We start from the raw sequence: 20,623 nt of genomic DNA, 5'->3' as shown, positions 1-20,623 counted from the left end.
GGACTGTGCCATCATGGGAGACAAGAGGGAGAGCCCAGAACACACAAAAGAGAAGGACAACTCCAAACCTGGGCAGATGGAGCTCGTTCAGTCCTGTAAGGTCATCCATCTAAGAGAAGGTCACTCTAATTAACCCTACGTCCTGAGGACCTCGCTGTCACCGTCTAAGCTCGCTCAGCCCTGGCAGATGAACCTTAGGATTAAAGGGTGGGTTTAGTTCAGCGCATACTGTGTTTCACCTAAAAAATCCATTGCGCAGGCTTGAAGGCCTTACCCACATTTGCAAAGCCCTGTATCGACATCTTCTACAAATGCAGTCACACAAAGATCAAAAGACAAAGACATATACATCTGCCTCCAAAGGTACAGCCAAATTAACTCTAGCATGCTGGAACATTAGAACCATGCTCGATTCTGCAGATAGTGGAAATCCTGAGCGCCGGACTGCCCTGATTGCCCATGAACTGTCACGTCTCAACATCGACATTGCTGCTCTCAGTGAAGTTCGCCTTCACGAGGAAGGCAGCCTCAGAGAACATGGTGCCGGTTACACACTCTTTTGGTCAGGTAAACTCAGAACCGAAAAGCATCTCTCAGGAGTCGGCTTCATGATCAAAAACTCTATTGTTCCTAAACTCAAAAATCTGCCAACAGGTCATTCTGACCGCATTATCTCCCCACGCCTTCCACTCCACAACAAGCAACACGTTGTCCTCTTTAGTATATATGCCCCAACTCTCCAAGCTGACCCTGCTGAAAAAGATAAATTTTACACCGACCTGCGCAGCCTTACCCAGAAGATTCCTATAGATGATAAGATCATTATCCTTGGTGATTTCAACGCCAGAGTAGGAAAGAATTTTGAAGCCTGGAAAGGAATATTAGGCAAGCATGGTATTGGAAACTGCAATGATAATGGTCGACTTCTGCTAGATTTCTGTGCGGAGCAACAGCTCACCATCACCAATACTATCTTCCAGCAGAAAAATAATCTGAAGACAACATGGATGCACCCCAGATCTAAGCATTGGCACCTCATCGATTATGTCTTGGTGCGACAGAGAGATGTCTGCGATGTCCTCCATACCCGTGTGATGCCCAGTGCAGAATGCCAAACAGACCATCGGCTGGTGCGCTTTAAACTTAACCTCACTCTTAAATTCAAACCTAAAAGGGGCAGTATCCCAAGGAAGAGATTCCAAGTTAACGATCTCCAATCAGCCACAGTGAGAACAAATTTCAGGCTAATCTTCAAACTAGGCTCGAAAATCATTCCACAGATTCTGCAGATACCTCTCTTGTAACACTCTGGCACCATGTTAAAAACAGCATCCAGCAGTCCTCTGAAGAAACCTTAGGGTTCTCCCTCAAGAAGAACAAGGACTGGTTTGATGAAAACAATCAAGAGATCCAAGAATTGTTGAGTAAGAAGAGAACTGCTCACCAAACACACCTTGCACTGCCATCCTGTCACGTAAGAAAAGCTGCCTTTCGTCTTGCATGCAGCAAGCTCCAACAGAAACTTCGTGACATCCAGAACAAGTGGTGGACCGATCTAGCTGAAAAAACACAATTATGTGCAGATACAGGTGATCACAGAGGGTTCTATGAAGCCCTGAAAACAGCATATGGGCCTACATACCAAGCTCAAAGTCCTCTACTCAGCGCTGATGGTCAAACACTTCTTACAGGTAAAACCTCCATTCTGAATCGATGGTCTGAACACTTTCAGACCCTATTCAGTACCAGCCATGTAGTCCAAGACACAGCCATTCAGTCCATCACACAACAACCAGTAAAGTATGAATTGGATACCGCCCCCACTTTAGGAGAAACCCTCAAGGCCATACAGCAGGTGAAAACTGGCAAGGCAGCTGGGGTTGATGGAATTCCACCTGAAGTCTGGAAACATGGGGGCCTTGCACTCCATGCCAAATTTCATGAATTTGTGGTGAGCTGTTGGGAGCTCGGTGAACTACCATCAGACCTTCGTGATGCAGTCATCATCACCTTGTATAAGAAGAAAGGTATTAAATCAGATTGCTCAAACTATCGTGGTATTACTCTGCTCTCCATTGCTGGCAAAATCCTGGCAAGAATACTCTTGAACAGACTAATACCCACTATAGCAGAAGGTATCCTTCCTGAAAGTCAGTGTGGTTTCAGAGCTAACAGGAGCACCACAGACATGGTATTTGTCCTCAGACAACTGCAAGAGAAGTGTAGGGAACAGAACAAAGGTCTCTATGTAACCTTTGTTGACCTCACCAAGGCTTTTGATACTCTGAGCAGGAAAGGTCTGTGGCAGATTTTGGAACGTTTAGGTTGTCCCCCCAAGTTCCTCAAAATGATCATCTCACTCCATGAGGATCAGCACGGCCAAGTCAGATATGGCAACACACTTTCTGAACCCTTTCTAATAACTAATGGTGTGAAACAAGGCTGCGTTCTCGCACCAACCCTATTCACACTCTTTTTCAGCATGATGCTCCAGAGGGCCACAGCAGACCTCGATGATCAGGACGATATCTACATTCGATACCATATTGATGGAAGCCTATTCAACCTAAGGTGACTGAAGGCCCACACCAAGACCTTAAAACATCTTGTCCGGGAGCTGCTCTATGCTGATGACGCCGCCCTTGTCACTCACACAGAAGCAGCTCTGCAGCGTTTAACATCCTGCTTTGCAGATGCTGCTGAGCTCTTTGGGCTGGAAGTCAGTCTAAAGAAGACAGAAGTTCTCCATCAACCTGCACCTCAGGAAGTCTTCCATCATCCCCACATCACCATTGGCTAATCAGAACTCAAATCAGTACAACAGTTTAATTACCTAGGTAGCCTCATCTCCTCGGATGGTAAGATTGACGGAGAGATAGGGAACAGGTTAGCAAAGGCATACAGTGCTTTGGAAAGCTTCATGAAAGAGTTTGGTGAAATAAACACTTGACGAAAAGTACAAAGATCAGTGTTTACAGAACCATTGTGCTGTGTACTCTCTTATATGGATCTGAATCATGGGTCATCTCCCGCCACCACCTGCGACTCCTAGAACGCTTCCATCAATGCTGCCTCCGTACAATCCTAAACATCCACTGGTCAGACTATGTGACCAATACATCTGTTCTAGAACAAGCAGCAATCACAAGGATTGAGGCCATGTTACTGAGAACACAGCTGCGTTGGGCAGGGCACGTCTCCAGGATGAAGGACCACCGCCTTCCTAAGATCTTGCTCTGTGGTGAACTTGCCACCGGCTGCCGCAAGAGAGGAGCCCCGAAGAGAAGATACAAGAACTCCCGGAAACAACATCTCAGCCTTGGCCATATTGATCACCATCACTGGTCTACTCTGGCCTCCAATTGGGAGGTCTGGAGACACACCATCTATAATGCTGCTGTTTCCTTTGAGAAAGCACACAGGATCACTCTTGAGGAGAAAAGGCAACGCAGAAAGAATCATGCCTTGCAGAATTTACCACCTAAGGAGTCTTTCTGCTGTGCCTTTTGCACAATCAGACATGCCTGTCTTGTATTGGCCTTTTTAGCCACCAGCGCGCTTGTGACAAATGTGGGTAGAGACCTTTCCCAAATCTTCGTTTTCAAAGTCCAGCCATAATGACACCCTCTTTTTAATTCCTGAGTTCTTGTGAAAGCTTCCTGCTCAGCCAGGCCTGTATTCTCTGCCAGCTAGTCTTTCAGCACATAGGGACAGCCTGCTCCTGCACCTTCAAGATTTCTCTCTTGAAGTGTGTCAAGCCTTCCTGTCCCCCTTACTTCTTAAGGGCTGCTTCCCAAGGGGCTTTCCAAACCAGTATCCTGAACTGGTCAAAGTCTACCCTTAACCTTAAGCCCAAGGTTAAGGTTTTATTGACCTCGTTTTTTACCAAGTATTGAAAACTCTATCATTTCACAGTTGCTCTGCCCAAAATGGCTCCAACCACCACATCTCTCACCAGCCCTTCTCTGTAGACAGAAGGTCTAGTGGGGCACCACCCCTGGCAGGCTCGCTCACCAGCTGTGTTATCTTCCACACACTCCAGGAACCTCCTAGACAGCCTCTGCTCTGTTGAGTTGCCAGCAGACATGCGGCAGGTTAAAGTCTCCCACAAGAACAAGAGCTGATGATCATGAAACATAAGCCAGTCACTTATAGAATAATTCAACCACCCCTTCATCCTGGTTGGGTGGTCTATAATGGACTCCCACCAGGATGTCTGCCCTGTTAGCCTTCCCCCTGTTTCTTACCCACAGGCATTCAACCTTATCGTCACTATCCTTGAGCTCTACACAGTCAAAACACTCCCTAATGTACAGAGCCATCCCACTCCCTCTCCTTCCTCACCTGTCCCTTCTGAAGAGCTTGAAGCCATCCGTTGCAGCACTCTAGTCATGTGAGTCATCCCACCACATTTCCATGATGATGACTACATCATGAAGCTTTCCTGCTGTACAGAGGCCCCCAGCTCCTCCTGTTTGTTACACATACTATGTGCACTGATGTACGTGCACTTCAGCTGAGCAACCAATTTCAACCCTGTCTGGCATGCTGCTCCTAGGCTCATCTCTAGTGAGTCTGGTCTTATACCCTTCCCACTTCAAGATGAATGCTTCAGGTAGAAGCCTGCATTCTATGGGGGTCCTTGTTAGTCAGTGAGAAAGGATAAGCATCTACAGAGTTGGTAGTGGTTGGGTTGTCCATAGTATCCTACTGATTACAGAGGGACTGGGCTCAACCTGCTGCTGTAGGGATTGGTACAATTTCAGAAGAATTTGGAACAGAAAGCTAGAACTGGTTTCACTTAGGAGGACTGCGAAATGCCTTCTCAAACAGATTAGATTTTTTTTCCTTCCTCCTGCATTTCAGAGAAAGTCACAGGGAGAAGCTGTGAGCAAGTTGTCTCTCTCCCAGGTATGCACAGAGATAACATTTTTACAGACATGTACAAGATCTCCTTGGGCCAGAGAGGGTGGAGTAGGAGAAAAAGAAGATATTAAAAGCCTTGGACAAGGCAAGGCATTGCCTTTTTTCCCAGGAGGCCTGGTGTGCAGCATCGTTAAGAAATGGTCCTTGCATCTGAAATAAACCTTTTTTTCAGTCATTCCACTCCCTTGGCATTCTTGAGAGGAATACCTTCCTATGCTTTACCTTACACGTAACATAAAAGGAAAACCTCCTTGGAAATCTGGGCTCCTCTGCTTCCTAATCAGTTGCTATTTATGGGGACAAAGTGTACTTAAGGCTATTTCTCTCTCCACCTCAAACACCTCTCGTCCTAGAGGGTAGGTTGGATGACATGTTAACCACGGAACTATTCTGCAAAAGTTTATAAGTGCACTTCTTCTTCAGGCAATCTTGTACCACTGCTACGAAGTTCCTACAGCTGTCTGGCAGTAGTGGAGTGATGACTTCCTTTTAATTTTTCTTCACCTTTTTTAGGATAGAAGGAACTTTTGCCTGGTGATGGCTTCTTCCATGCGAACAGAGTTGCATGGCTTATAACTGGTCTGTGCCTAGCTCTTTCAAGTTAGTGTGGAGCATTTTCATTTCAAGGAAATCTTGAGATATCCTAAAGCACATGTAAACTAAATATCACAGTGATGAAGGTACAATTGGTTTTTTTTCAGGGATACAATGTGGTTTAGAAAATATTTTCCATGTCTCACACATTCTGGTTTTCTTAAACTGGGCATTTATTTTCTATAACTGTATATAATTCACTAATACTTAACAAAATATACTCCTGGGAAACCTTTTAATCAGTTGCCAACACTTTAGGCATGGAAGCTATCAGGAGTGAATGTATTCAGAGGCTGGAATTTTCAGCAGCAGCGAGGGAGTCAGTCACCTAATTAAATTGAACGGGAATAAGGCATTTGTATGTTTCAGAGCAGCTCTAAAAGTCTCAACCTGATTTTCTTATGAGTTCAGACATAGACGTTCTTATCTAATTCTGGATTATTTTCATTATCTCATTTGGGTGCTCATGGAGGGTCAATCTTTATGCCTGATGTTCTTGAAGTCTTATCATCTCTCTATCATCACTCATTCAGAACACTCTAATGGATTTTTCTCACTTACCCTTTTTCTCTTTGGTCAGAGTGTTTAAGGCCATGGGGGTGACTTGATTTTTCTAAGTGTGCTCCTTCACTACCCTCTTTAAATTCTAATACACATTCACTGGATCCTGCTCAGGTAGCCGAGCATATTGATTGTATGATCTTATAATTTACTTTGTGTAAAAAAGAAGAGAAATCTCTGTCTTCAGTTCTCCCTCTACCCCTGATTGTTTGAAATAATGTTAAGTTTTTAAATGAGAAATGGAGTTTCTCTGAACTACAGATATATTTCCAGAACTTCAGTGTTAATCTAACTTACTGATATGGGTTCTTTATGATCAGTTCTTGTTTTATCAGCATGGTTGTCAAAACCAGTTTCTTACAGTATTTCTGATGCATTAGAAATTAAGGTGAGATTTGGGCATTTATTTATTGGGGATGGAGGGAGGAGCTTATTCCTTTTCAACACAACAAGATTAAACCTATGAAACTTAATATTGAGAAATTACATTCAATGTGAGATTTATATGTTGTTTTTGTCAGGAAAATATATATATTATTTCAACTCCTGTCATCTGTACTTTCCTTACAAAGAGACAAACTTGAAAAATGTAGATAATTTTTTTACAACTACAATTGAAACAAGGTTGTTTTAGTACTTCTCAGAGTCCTTGACGTCTTTCAGTACTGAGTCTTTCCTTGAGCTAGCATGAAAATGACAAATGTTCCTCCTTTTAAGTAATTCTCAGATGTATCAGTGCTGATGACACTCTCTTTTTGCTACCTACTGTGGCTGGGGAAGAAGTGACTCAGCTTTGTAAAAACTTGACTGGTTCTCCATCCTCTGGAGTTGTATCTCATCGGAGGGTAATGAAACACAGGCTCTTTCTCCTGCCTACTTTTACCTCCTCCAGTTATTAAAAATTCAGCTGGACTATTTTGGAAACTGTTAGGACAGTGTTCCATTTCTATGAGGCCCACTCATGATGTCTTGTACATGGTATAAAAACAACTAGAAACTATTTTTCCACTAGTTTTTAAAAGTTTTCTGCATCATGATATATATTATTTCTGATTACATTCTGCTGTGCTCAAACTTCTTGAAAATTCCTGGTGTTAGATGTAAATTCCAGAGACATAATATTTTTTTCTCTTAATACTGCTTATATCCATCTACTTTCAAGTGTAAAACACCATTATGGAACAGAACATTTTTAAAGCTGCATAGTTTATACATTTATATCATTCTGGATGCTGTATGGTAGTCTTTTGACAGGCTTTTTACAAGGCTCCACTAAGCAACTGATGGCACAGTATTTTTAATCAGGAAGTTAAGAATGTAGTTTAATATGCTTTTGCCTTTTGATTTTGTTATGTGTGTCTTTAATCTGTAAATTGATGATTGATTACTTCAGAAAAATGTATGCATTTTACACTAATATATACAATTTGGGCATCACTTTTGTTCTTGCATTGTATTTAAAAGGTAATAAAAACAAGCGTGAAAATGAAAGATTCATCTTCTCTTTCTAGCATCAGTTTGTCATAATGTGCAACTTAGCCCACCTCAGCACTAATTTAGACACCATGTGAAGATCTGGTTCCCATTTTAATCAGGCTTGAAGAACATCATGGGGGAAGGAGATAGTCATAAATAGGTCGACTTGATCAGTCAGATGAACCATTCAGCAGCAAACTTCATGTTAATGAAAATGAAACGTAAGGTGTCATGAAGCTTGGAGTGAGGAAGTAGATGGAAATTCTGTAAATAGAACTGAAAAGTCTTGTATGACCATTGTATGTACTGGGACATTATAAAGAACACAGAAAAGTGTAGGAAAACCCATTGGGCCACAGAAACTAACAATCAAGACTAAAATTCTCAAAGCAGTAGAGTGGATTTAAAATATGGTTTTGAGAAGAGTTTTAAGGGCACTTCTGTGGATAAACTCCCTACAGTGTTTGAAAGTCCTAATCTAATTTTCTTAAGTTGGAAAACTATGACCGGAATAAGATATAAGAATAGCCTATGATGATAAACACTAGATGGAAACACCAAGATGAACTAAATCTATAATAAGGAATAAAATGATGACATTCAAAACAGAGGAAAAGGATTTTTTTATTATTTTTTATTCAGACAGTGAAATATACTTCAGCCATAAAACATTATTACTCTCTCTGTTGGAGCTTCAGCCATTTATCACAAGATTTTGAAAACTAGTTAGGATAAAATACTGGAAAATGTACTGCTGGGATCCTTCCTGCAATAAGGACAGAGTAAATAGTGACTTATGTACTCTTTGTAGTAGACAAAACTTCATTCACCTGCCTAAGTGTTCTTTTGGATACTGTAATTAATTTCTTTTATAATAATAAAAAATTAAAAGACTACTGCATTAATTTTTTTTTTATACTATCTTATTTGCAGTAATAGTAAGCTCATACTAAACTTTCTTTCAGTTTTGGCTTAGACAGTCAACACCTTTGTGCCTGTTCCCTCTACAGTAGGCCATTAAAATGCATTAAAATGGATCCAACTGAAATGGAAGAAACTTTAAACGTATCTTGGCAGGTTCATGTATTTGGGGTCAGAGGCACCAACAGAAGAAACTGGATCTTGGTTCAAAATATGTATCTAAGCAAAGCCTTAGCAATGTATTCTGGTTCCTGGGGAATAATTTCCTCTCCTCTTGTATTTGGGGTTGTAAATACTTCAGAGCAGAACCCTACTTTCTTCTACACTGTGTTTATGTCTCTATCCTCTCTGGAAGTAACTGTGTTAAGGCTTCACAGATTTTTTTTTTTCTCTGCCGTGGGAGACTTTCTTACCTTTTTTTTCCTGCAGCTCTGCCTGGATATTTAACTACAGGCAATAGTATAATGAGTCCAAGAAAATGATTCCTGACTCTCAGAAACACACCCAAGTGCTTAGCAGAGAAAATGTCTCTGCTGGGCTATGGTCTTCTATTTCCAAAGTTCACGGGGAAGAAAAATAACAAAGAATTGTACCTTTGATTATCGAAGAGCTGCAGCAAGTTTTATCCTTAAAGTTAGAAAGAGGTTTCAGTAAATCAACCAATTTATTAAAAAGTCCTACCATAACTATTTATAGACAAATCGCTATATGAAAATTACTGTGCCCCACTGAAATACATAATGAAGTTATCGGTGAAAAACCATGGTTTTTCAGCCATGCTGAGGATTATTTGTAGCATGATCAGGTAGGGTTGGCCTGTGTAGAGCTTTATGCAGGCATTTGATTCAGGAATTGAACATCCAAACTACGGAAACTACTGGAGACAGATGGGTATTATCTTTTTTTTTTTTGGTTTTGTGTCTTATGAGGGTGATATTGCTACTAAGCCTAGTTAAATTTCTTGCAGTTGTGCTGATGTATTGGTCAGATGGGCAGTTTCAGCACTGCAGATGAGAATGCCTGCTGTGTTTTCTCCAATGTTATCATTATTGCAGGTATGCAGCTCAGCCTTTAGTCAAAAGTATAGAGGAACTCATTCTGACCGTGATATATCTTGACCTAATGAAACTAAAGCAGTAAAATTCAGATTGATGTATATGATATAAAAACTTTATTGTCTTTTTCTAACAGAAAAACTAATTGAAGAAAAGGAGACATTTTTAGGTAGCCTACAAATAAATCCCACTTGCAGGTAGAATTAATTGGCAGAATACTTCGTGATGCGCCAATATGTTTAGATGGAGCAAAGTGCTGCATTCTGGTAGAGCTCTACCACACTACCTTCCCTGTCTGCAAAAAGCTTTTGGTAGTATGGTGGTTTTCATTTGGTCTATATGTTTCAAAAATAAATTATCATGCAAATTCTAGAACTGAAAGAAAATTCAGAATGTGAATTTCATTTTAAGGACTCAAGGTGAATTGTAGGCTTGAATTACATACTCTTCAGCAGAGGTTGTTCAGCACTTCTCAGGCTTCAGTCCAGAAAATCAAAAATTTTCAAAACATTTTGTAAAAACAAACAAAAAAAAGGAACCTTGGTTTACTAGAGTTAAAGGGCTGACACTATCTATAGCTGCACACTCACATTCATAGCGGCAAACGCAGAAATTGCTTATGTAAAACACTGATAATCAGCAAGGTAATACCTGTGGTTTTACACATCTTTAGTGTAACCTGAGGCTGTTAAGAAAGCTACCCTGTATAATTAGAGAAGTTTTTGCTGTAGAGACAAAAACTTCATACTTCAGTTTGGGCACTGCTGCCCACAATTCTCATTTTTTATGTTATTGCAAACTTACCTTTTGAAATACTAAAAGTAAAAATTTCTACCACCAGGCAAACCACTTATATGATGATTGTTTCAAAACAGCCTAGAGGGTGTAGGTGTCCAGGCTTCCCTTCTGAGTTTCTCATTCAAAAACATTGTCAATTCTACCCTAAGACATTGAACTTCTTATCAAATGTACATTCATTATAGGTATCTAATTTAAAGCCATATGACTAGCTTTTTCAGCATAATTAGCATTTTCTATAATTTAATAGATTCAGAGGATTGGATCACTGACCTCGCTTACAGCTGTGAATGCTCAGCACTTTGCAGATGATTTAATGCCACCCATAAAATGCACAATTGTACTGCCTAGGAAAACTTTGGTTTATAACTTTTCTGGAACAGCAAAAATGCTACAGCACTGACAGGACAGGTTGGAAATACAGATACTACCACAGCACTGCTTTCAGAACTAAGGTTTACTTTAGTCTTCCATTAGCCCTTCCACTGGCTCCATTCAATGGCACCCTCAAAACTCCTGCAGCAGATGAAATAGAGGTCTAATCAGCATTCCTTCTGTTATTTGATAACTGGAGAAAAACACCTAGATCAAGCATTTTCTTTCTACTGAGAATGAGTTGAAAATAAATGGATGGTATTTTAAGAACAATGCTTGAGTGACCTAAATTGAAAGTACTCTGGCAACCTTAATATCTGTATTTCTTTATTTCTGAGTGGTCATAATCCCACCAGTTATTCTTTCAGGGTGTACTTTGTATGCAATTTTCTGAAGTTTCAAGAAGCATTCTAGAGCACTGACTTCTCTGGTCTTTCAATCCTAAAAAACCACGTGGTATCAAAGAGAGACATGAAGAGCATTGCCTTCCTGAATCTCTGTCACTGGAGCCAAGGGGCAGCAATAGACATCACACCTGCTGTACTTGCTGGCAGAGAGAGTATCTTGGATCTGTTTTGGGCTTCAGAGAATGTGAGCAGGCACAATTTCTTCTGCAACAGATTTGGCTTTTTCACAACCACTCCAGCTTGGTTCTTTTCAGTCCACTTAACCGTCATCATTACATTCTTCTTCATGGCCTAGTTACTGTCAAATCCTGTGGATTCCTCCTTCTTGCAGGAATCACACTAACTATTTTAATCACAGTTTTTTCTTCAAAACAGTCTCTACTGTTTTGCATTTTTCACCCAAAAACTATTTTCTTTTCTGTATTTTTGATGTCCCTTCTGCTCTGGTCTGGCTAGCTAGCAGAACTTCCTTTCCATAGTTCTCCATGAAGTCTCCATCTTTATTTTCCTTGACTTTGTTACTTAGTCCTAGGACATTGAGCTGCAGGAGCCTTGAGCATCCTGAATACATGGTAAATGCCTCAAGTATCCATGGGTTTTGGGAATCTGAACTTCTGATATTGAAAAAATATCTCTTCTGTGTACATTTAACATCAATTTTTCAAAGGCTTATATGTTGACTAGATATATACATAAATTTCTCTGCAGATGCTAGAAAGTGTGTTTTCATTGCAGATTATTCCACCTGCCGTATTTCAAGTGGCTCAATCAAAGTATTGGTGTTTCAGAGTTCCTTAAAATAATGTCAGTATATTTAATACAAGCAAAATACTTTTTGAAAAATATCCAAAGCATTTTGTCTAAACTTGACAATAAATTCATCTTGAGGTGTTTAATAGCAAGGTAGAACTTCTGTCCCAAGTTTCACAATACTATCAACATGATTTTATAGTAAGAAGAATTAAGCAGCAATAGGAAAATGCAGTAAGAGCCCTCTTGCTCTTTCATCTCAACACTGTGTTGTGATTCTGCCCATAGATTTACAGAAAGAAACAGGAATGGGACCCTATCATTCACTAGGCTGGGAATGATCAGCATATTATATAACATGTTTTAAATGGAATAGCCTCCACTGGCTACCAAGTGGATACACTAGCCCATGTATTAAACTAGGACTACCTGCTGTGGGAGGCAAAGAGAATTCATCCCATACACTCAAGAAATTGAAGGCTTTAAAATATTCATCACTTCCACTGGACAATTAATTTATACTCTGTTTAAGGATGACTGAGTTGAACTCAGCCTTAATGGGAAAATTGTCAGGGACATACTGTTTCTCTGAAACAATGCACTCGAACCTGGATTTACAACAAAAGGTCTACTGTATGATAGTGAGAATAGTTTGCTCTTCAGAGAAAACTGAAGTTCTCCACAGGCAATATGTCAGGCTGTATATGCCATGGATCAAACCTTTTTAGCAGACACTTGGTCTGGTTCAGTTAACTTCTCTGCATACAAATTCACATACAAATTCAACCATGCTGCTTTTCTGCAGCAGAATACATTTTTTCAGTGGATAAAAAATAGTTCTTCATCGTCTTAGACTGTTGAATTTCTCAGCAGTCATATGGCAGTGACTTAAACAGCATAATGATCTGATTTTTATTATTTAATAGCAAATGACAGTGAGGAAACAACAGAAAATGATTAAATAAGAAATTTAAAAACTGTACCAGTGGTGTATTTGAATTGTCAGCTCATAGTTGTCTAGTACTGAGGGGGTTAATGGTACTTTTTGTTTCAAAGCTAAGAAAAGTTAAATAATATTTGTCTGATTTAGTATAATTTTAAGGCAGATTACCATCCAAGATGCAGTATTTCATTTAAAGGAAGTACTCTCATGGCACAAACAATATCAACAATATCAGTTATAGAAATGTTAGTAACAACAAAAACATTCAATTTCCTAACAAAGGTCAACAGTAAATCTATCCAACATACATAAGGCTCATAAAAGTAATGGCTTTGCAACAGTGACTGAAACAGATGTTCACAAAATCAGCATTTAAACATGAAGGCACCATAAAATAAATGAAGACAGGATTAATTTAACAAGTTATCTCAAGAGTAGAATAAGGAAAATGAATTAACAATTACTCATGCAATTCAGAAGGATACTTTTTTTTCATAAGGTAACTGAAAACAGAACTGAAAACATCGTGTTAAATTCATTCACTGAATAAGCTTGCTAATAGTTGTATAGATCTGTGTGGAAGGAAGGAGGAAAGGAAGGAAGGAAGAAGGAAAAAAGGAAGGAAGGAAAGAAGGAAGGAAGGAAGGAAGGAGGAAAAGACCATGAGGAAGGGAGAAAAGGAAGTAATACTTGGCCTTGTTTATTTGAACAAAAGCCTCATGTATTTGGAATACATTCTTCTGTCAGCTGTTTCATCCTTTGTCATTACTCTCTACTATGACTGTTTGAAAGGATAATCCATTATTTGATTCCCAAAGGTTCAGGAACCAAGGACAAAATTTTCACTGAAGGTTTCTCTCGGTTTATATTTCAATCATGGTTCAAGCTTTTAAATGTGTGCAGACTGACACCTGAAAGCTGCAATTGGTTAAGGATGTTACAGTGTCCCACAAAACATTAGTTTTAACAAAAACTAATAGTATGCAATATTTCATAAGAAACATTAAAATAATAAATTATGTCTAATATTAATTTAATAAACATTTCACATACACTACTGTCCCTTTTTGTTTATTTTCAGCACCACATTCCAAAGTAAGGTTTAATTTTTTTGCCTAATTGACCCTTTTTCCTCTAGTCTGACAGAATCATAGAGGACCTTCTGGTCAAATGGTTCCTTTTTAGCCTCAAACTCTGCTCTTTATTTTTGCCTCATGTGTCATTCTGAGCATTAACAAAGAAGTCTTTGTGAATCACAAGCAATGCAAGTCCCACAGTTGGAAAACCACAGCACTCTAAAGTGTAGTCAGTAAATTACAATGTTTTGCACAGTGTAAGATCAAGAGTTTCAGCTTTAATGACCTACAAATTCATACATTCTTGACTTCCTTCCATAGGAGAATGGTTATATGACCTGAGAAATTAACATCTCTTAGTACAGATTTCCACAAAGTGATTTGCAAATGACACAAAAGAAACATAAAGATTCTTCTTTATAACCCAAAGTCCCCTTTCTACTGAGGCACTAAGTTTCGCTGGAGTGCAGACTAATGACTTGGCATGTGGAGTTTCCTTAGTATTATGTTGGGCTGTTTATCATTTTCTGTCTGGTACCTTGAAAATTGCCAACACTGCAAGCTACTTCTTCATTTGTTGATGTTTCTCCAATTTTGGACAGTGCCTTTAGGATATTTCATCTAAGAGAAGTTTTCCAAAAGTAGTTCCTGGAATATCTACTCAGAGGTGCTTAAAGTTATTTCTTCATTAAAAAGATACTATACACAACCCAGGCCTTTTGAGCTTTTTTTTAACATACTTTGAAAAAGAGTTTGAGGTAGAAGAATAAACAAAACCAAACAACAATATGCTAATAGAAAGGGCACAGAATTATCTCACCTTAGGAAGCAATGCTTTGTTTCAGTATTTGAAGCATACACCTAGTGCATATTTACTCAGTAATTGAACAGTCAGTGCATAAAGCCTTAATTTAACATTAGCATTGGATTCTCTTCATAGTTAACTTCTTTTATGAAGGGGGTAAGCCTTCTCCTGAAGAATGTGCATCCTGTGCTTATTACTTTGACTGTGATGTTAACTTAGTGTATAGAAAAATAATATTTAAAATGGAACCAACTGGAAAATGCAAGCCTACCTGGAAAATAATTTTTTAAAAATAGCTATTTTATATGCCACTGACATACAGGTTTCATAGTCTTTCTCTTTATTTTTTAAATACTTTTAATTTAATTAAGTAAGATACTAATTTTGGAGAGAAATTTCAACTAAGATATCATTCTAACAATGTTGTAATTTTCTTCAAAGGATGTTTTTGTCTACTGAGTTGGGGTTTTTTCAGCACACAAGCATTTAACTTTTAAATAATATAATTTTGATGCACTTCATAAAACAAAAGTAACCAGAGACTTCCACTGTAAATATATCATAGCTTTTAGTCTCAAAAATTAAGGGCAGTCTTTGATGTCTTCAGCCAACCTTAACACTTAGTGCAAAGTGTGTTTCAATCTTGTGCCCATCAAAAGTTTTTACACAACTTGATTTTCTCATTTAGACCTTGGAAAGCTGAGATTTATGTATTTTTATGATCACCAAATAGATGATTGCTGGGCCTTCTCAGTCTCCATTGGTGAGCACTAAATGATTTATATATATAGTTTAATTTTAGGTAATTCTGTGAGGAGTGGGTAATTGGACTTGGTTGCTTTTTGCTGCTGTCTCTCATGATACAGTTAAGCTCAGGAAGTGTGGGTTGGATAAATGGATGGTGAGGTGGATTAAGAACTGGCTGAATAGCAGATCCCAGAGGGTTATGGTCAGTAGCACAGAGTCTAGTGGGAGATTACCACACTAGTGGTGTCCTGCAAGGCTAAATGTTGGGTCCAGTGTTAAGTTGTTCATCAATGACTTGGACTAAGAGGCAGATGCCTCTTCAGTAAGTTCACTGACTACACAAAGCTGGGAGGAGTGGTCGATTCCCCAGAGTCTTCTGCAGCCCTTCTGAAGGACCCTGACAGGTTGGAGAGATGGACAGAGAGGAACTGTCTGAAATTCAACATAGGCAAATAGAAAAATAGTAGGGAAGAATAACCTCAGACATCAGTATAGGCTGGGGCTGACCTCGAAGGCATCTCTGTGCAGAAGGACCTGGGGTCCTGCTGGGCAACAAGTTGTCCATGAGCCAGCAGTGTTCCTTGTGGCCAAGAAGGCCAGTGGTATCCTGGGGTGCATTAGGAAAAGCATTGCCAGCAGGTGGAGGGAGGTGATCCTACCCCTCTTCTCTACTCTACCTTGCCCCGGTTAAGCCAAATCTGGAATACTGTGTCCTGTTCCGGGCTCCTCAGGACAAGAGAGACATGGAGCTTCTGAAGCAGGTCCAGCGGAGGGCTACAAAGATGATTAAGGGATTGTAGCACCTCAATTACAAGGAAAGGCTGAGACAAGGGGAAGGGGATCTTCTCCAGGTATGCAAGCATCTGAAGGGAGGATACCAAGAGGATGGAGCCAGGCTCTTCTCGGTGGTGCCAAGCTACAGGACAAGAGGCAACAGGCAGAAATTGATGCACATGAAGTTACACCTGAATATGAGGAAGAACTTCTTTATTACATGGGTGATCATGCACTGGAACAGATTGCTCAGAAAGGTTGTGGAGCGTCCATCACTGGAGATATTCAAGAACCATCTGGGCGCAACCCTGTGCCATATATTCTAGGATGACCTTGCCTGAGCAGGAATTTTGGACCAGATGACTCCACTGATGGTCCCTGCCAACCTTACCCATTCTGTGATTCTTGATCCTTGTGGGTCCCTTCAAATTTGAGAAATTCTATGTTTCTAAATGCTTCTTTAGTCTTTCACCTTTTAATCCTTGGAGGAATAAAAGATAGCAAATGAAGGTTATTCAGTGCAAAATATTCTCTACTATTCCCCTTGGCCTCCAAGAAACTTGTTTGTAAGGGTCAAGGAGAGAGTTACAATTTAACCTCTGCTTCCTTTCTCTCCAGCCGGCAATGAAGTAACTGTTCTAGCTCTCAAACTTTCAGATTTTTTTTCCAAAAATATTCTTTTTCATTTCCTTCCAACCTCTGACCTAGTCCAAAATCTAGCCTCCCACTCCCTCCCCTACATATTTCCACTTATAATAACTCTGCCTGCAGCAAGGGTCCTGCACTTTTCTTGCTTTCCAAATCCTGTACCTGTCTACCAGCAGGGACACCTGAAACCCTCACTGACCCCTCGCCTCCTAGAATGTTTCATCACAACTCTTTGCATGACCCTCTGCTCCAGGTTCTGGAGCTCCTCGAGCCCTCCCAGCCCTGAACCCAGTCTTTCCCACTGACAGCCACTTCCCTGGTGTAGCCATTAATCTCTGTGAGCAAGGGCTCCTTATAGGAGCAGCACATCCTTGATCTGTGTAGATAGTAATCCATCATCCGTCTCCCCTATTTCCCAGTCTACCTCAGGTCTTGGATGCTGTTGTGCAGGAGAGGGGAAGCAAGCTTGGCTTATACAGTCAGAGCTCTTCCATACACATAGCACACCCAGAGCTGCAGCTGGCCCTATGACTCCTTACTGCCTATTCCCTAAGGCTAAAATTATATGTCACATTTCTATATGTGCCTCATTGAAAAAAAAAATAAAGGTGGAGGAAAAGATCAAAATTATAAAAGGAAGCAGTCAGAGGCCAAGGAGGGGTTTTTGATGCTTTTCACGTCATCTTTCCCCTTTCTTTACACATAGTCTGCGCTTCCTAGGCAGAGAGCTGTCCGGAAGCTATTAGTGACCAATCTCCAACTGAATCAGCAGTATGGGAATGGCTAGTCTTTCTCCTCTCCCTTCTAGTAAGCATAAGGATGAGTTTGAGAAAGGAAAGTCTAAGCAAGAAAAGAGAAGTAAAGGGGAGAAAAAAAGCAGGGAACTGACAGGGAAAGACTCTGCAATGACTTTCGAGCTAGAAAAAAAAAAAGAAAAGGTAAAAAAAAAAAAGAAAAGCAAAAGATAATTGGGAAGCCAGAGGTGAAAACTTAGAGTTTGAGAAGAAATAGAGAGAGAAGGTAGCTTATTCCATAGCCTTGCAGCACTGTAATTCCCTATGTCCTTCTCTCTGGCCATTGCTTCTCGCATTTGCTCCTCTTTGAGCTACTGAAGACTTCCTGGCAGGAGGTTGCTGGATGTGCTGCATCAGTGAGGTATCAGGGCTAGCAGCAATTCTCATTTCTCAGAACAATCCCTTGACTCAGCCAGAAAGTGATCTGCTGTGTTTTCATCTTGTCTTTTTATATTAGCGGTTGTTTCATGTCTTCTGATATCATAGCTTAAATATGCAGGTTCTATGTGAAGGACTTTCCAATCTGGGAAAGGATAATAATCCTGCTATTCAACAAAGTGCACTTTGTTGCCTGCATAGAAACACAGGTATTTGAAATGAAAGCACACTGTTTGGAAAACATTGGTTTTAAAATCTAGCATGCCTCCCTCTATGTTGTGAGAATTCAAAGTTTATTTTGACACTTTTGTCATTTTGCACCTTTTCATCAGAAACTAAGGGAAAAGATAAACCCATATCAGTTTATTCTAAATTTAGTTATATAAAAAGTTAGGTTTTCAAATTACTTTTGTCTAGTAGTGTGGCTTGTAGCTTGTCTACTAGAAGGTTCTTGGCTATTTTTTTACTATTAGTTTTAAAGTGTTCATCATCGTTCTGTTTAGTGATATTCACCCCTGATGTTTTCAAAAATCCCCTCCACACCTATTAGCTAAGGGATGAGTCTCAAAGTCTAATAAAACGGGAGGCCTGCAATCTATGGAAAACATTGGAAATAAACCAGATTGGAAACAAATGTGCATTTACTATGACCCTAACATCATCTTCTCTTCTTTACCAGTGTAACACTAACATTTTTGACAGTGATCTGATTACTTCAAGAAGAAGTACCCTGAAGTCAGGAAGGATGTTTTGAACACACAAAAATTGTGTTTATACCCATCTCCCAGATTTTCCCTAACATTGGGCCACAAAATACATCCTTTGCAACCATATAATATAAGACAATGATATCCAGAACTCTCAGGTTGACTCCTGGTGTAGCTCTAAATCAGTTCTGTGTTTGAGTTGGAGATGTATGTTAAATTACGGCTAGCTCCCTCTTTTTTTATTAGAAATTCTATATCAAAACTGAGCAACATTTTGCTGGAAAGTACAGGTGAAACCACTGCACTTTAAGATAGGTCTTCATGTGAGCATTTGATATTTTTCCAATTAAAAGTTGTTTTGCTAATAGAATGTTTCATCATATTTGAGCTTGGGTTGCTGCCCTCAAATAAAATTTAGTGGGAGGATTTGAGGGTAGCAGTGAGAAAGAATAGGAGATAAAGAGGACAGTCAGCTTTTGTCAGTGTGCCCTAAGCTTGGAATTAATTACTTGGAGCTATTTCAGGGGAATCTTTTTACACAGGCTTACCCAATCTGGAATTGCAGATTTCATTCTCACCATTAGTATCACAAAACAAAGCCCTGCTACTTAGTTTGTATGAAGTGAGAATATTGTATTTACTCCATACAGAAGTAGTTTGAACATTAAATTTGGCATTCAGTCCTAGAACTATCTGCTTTCTAATACCAATTTGTTGTTCTGTTCAGCATGGTCTGTCATGACAATGTCAATATTTTAAAATGTAAACCACAATTGAGCCTGTGAAGTTTTTCCAAAATAATGTCATTCAAGCCGGATCAAATGCTATGACAAACAGTGTTTTCAATCTGTTGGCCATCATTGTTTTCATTCATTTTGGAATACCTCCATTAATATTTGTATTCTTGTAGCACTGAGTATAACTCTCTGATATGTCTACATTGAATTTCAAATGCATGTCAGTTGGAATTGTTTCAGCTGGTTCTTTTGGGTTAGTACAATATATTCATACCAGGATAGCAGAACACTGGTGGTTAATATTTTTGTTAATGGTTTTCCACCAACTGGCTGAGTTTACCATGCAATTAAGAACCCATTGTTATGCCATAACCAAAGAAAAATCTTCCATAATCCCAAAAATACGGCAATTTCAGAAGCAGCTACCTTCTTCCAGAGTTAATGCTGTAGAATGAATAGTTACAATGTCACCAGAAAAAATGCACAGACTCGAACTTTTGAGTTTGAATGTCTGAGACTCAAACTTTTATCTAGGTTTTTGTTGTATAAAAATAAAGAGTGCTGCAAGTACATGGGTCCTGGTTTTCAAGTCTTGAACAAGTGTGGTATTTGACACTGTTCCTGAGATTACTGTCCATAAAGAGACCATAAACAGATGGTGTTTCTTGTCTTTTATTTCACAGAATCATAGAATCACAGAATGGGTTGGGTTGGGTTGGGTTGGAAGGGACCTTAAAGATCATCTGCTTTCAACCCTCCTGACATGAACAGGGACATCTTCCACCAAACCAGCTTACTCAGAGCCCTATTCAGCCTCCCCTCGAACAATCCCAGGGATGGGGAGTCCACAACTTCTCTGGACAACCTGCCTCACAACTCTCATAGTGAAGAAAATTTCATTCAAAATGTTTCACTTGAGCCGTGCTAACGTGACAATCATGCCCAGCAAATGAAAAAGGGTTTGCTGAAAACTTCTTTTGAATGCAAGGAATGTATTCTTTTGCTTCGATCCCTATGCCAACCTTAGCTTTTTATTTAGCTTTTAATCAGTTGAGACAAATTTTTAAATATTTTTTCCCACTCTGAACTACCTCCAGAACACCACGTTCTTCAAATTACAAAGACTCTCATCCTTGCATTGCAAAAAACAT

This window comes from Pipra filicauda, unplaced genomic scaffold, assembly GCF_003945595.2.
Source record: "Pipra filicauda isolate LSUMZ 115617 unplaced genomic scaffold, ASM394559v2 scaffold730_size128281_pilon, whole genome shotgun sequence".
Taxonomy (NCBI): Eukaryota; Metazoa; Chordata; class Aves; order Passeriformes; family Pipridae; genus Pipra; species Pipra filicauda.
This window is presented reverse-complemented; position numbering follows the sequence as displayed.